Source organism: Dipodomys ordii, unplaced genomic scaffold (genome assembly GCF_000151885.1).
Source record: "Dipodomys ordii isolate 6190 unplaced genomic scaffold, Dord_2.0 Scaffold216, whole genome shotgun sequence".
Classification (NCBI taxonomy): domain Eukaryota; kingdom Metazoa; phylum Chordata; class Mammalia; order Rodentia; family Heteromyidae; genus Dipodomys; species Dipodomys ordii.
The window spans coordinates 662,687-664,173 of NW_012267432.1; the positions used below are offsets into that span (position 1 = coordinate 662,687).

The 1,487-nt window shown below is 47.3% G+C and overlaps 1 pseudogene; it reads right to left on the bottom strand.

Moving 5' to 3' along the window:
• Positions 1 to 307: 307 nt before the first annotated feature.
• Positions 308 to 1,260, bottom strand: LOC106000337 (annotated as a pseudogene).
• Positions 1,261 to 1,487: the final 227 nt, after the last annotated feature.

Consider the following 1,487-nt stretch of genomic DNA (forward strand, 5'->3'; position numbering starts at 1 on the left):
ATGTAGGATTACAGATGTGAGCCACCAGCGGCTTGCCCAATAAAACATTTTTAAAGTATAAAAACCTACATGGTTATTCATCCATTGAGGTATTCCAGCTTTTCTGAGTCTTTCATCCTAAAATCTAAACATCACAGTAATCAAAAGATATTTCCTAACTGACAAAAGATATTTCTCAACAGCCTCTCAGAATAACATCATGAGCTTTCTCTTCCATCTCCCCATAAGGTAAGTAATCTGAGCTGTGAGGTGTCTATCCTATAGATATGACCAGTTAGACTTGAGGACCAGTTGGTAAAAATTATACTCAATTAGACTGGTTCCACTTTGGGTTGATAATTGTGAACAGATGCTCCCGGATCTGCTTTGTCTTGACCCCATAGACAATAGGATCCAAAGCAGGGGGGAAGAGCAGGTACAGATTCGCAAGGAGAACCTTGGCCGAAGAGGCAGTGGGTGGCCCAAAGCGCTGCATGACGACAGAAAGAAAGCCTGGTCCGTAGAAGAAAAGGATGACACAGACATGGGCCGTGCAGGTGCTGCCGGCTTTAGCACGTGCCTCAGGTGAGGGAAAATGCAGAACAGTCTTCATGATCTGTCCATAGGAGTAGGCAATAAAGGCCATATCCCCCACGCCAAGAAAGAGTGCCCACCGCAAAGGCATAGAAGCTGTCCACAACCGTGTCCCCACAGGCCAGCTTCACCACGGCCATATGTTCACAGTATGTACAGGCAATTGTATGTGCGCCACAGAAGGATAACCTCTGGGCCAGAATTGGAAAGAAGATGGTCAACCCCACACCTCGCAGCACCACCAGGCCTCCAATCTTGCTGACAACCCCCGGGGTGAGGGTGATTGCATAACAGTGGATTACAGATGGCCACAAAGCGATCAAAGGCCATGGCCACAAGCACCCCTGACTCCATGGCCGAGAACGGATGAATAAAAAACATCTGAAAAAGACATAAGTGGAAATGGATGGCTGTGGCACCAAACCAGAAAATAGCCAGCATCTTGGGCAGAGTGGAGAGGGAGAGAACCAGATCGACAAATGAGAACCTAGCAAGAAATAAAAACATGGGTTGGTGAAGCCTGTGGTCTGTCCAGATGAGGGACATGAGGGCACCATTCCCAGTGAGTGCCAGGAAAAACATGAAGCAAAAGGGAAGTGAGATCCACACGTGGGCTGCAGTCAGTCCTGGAACACCAGTCAAGAAGAAAGCCTGTGGGAAGAAATGAGAACTATTGGGAAGAGCCATGGTCCTCACCCACACAGAAGAGAGGCCACTGCAAAGAAGAGCAGAAAGGTGAGATTCAGGGACATGGAGACTGAGAACTCTGCATACACAGCCTCACTCACACCCAAACCACCACTGCACTTGTTTCCAAACTTCTCAGGAAAAAGTCAACAGATTTCATTTTGGTTAATTTTTTTAACAAGGTGCGGAGAGAAAGAGAGAGGGGGAGGTGAACATCAGAGTTTTAA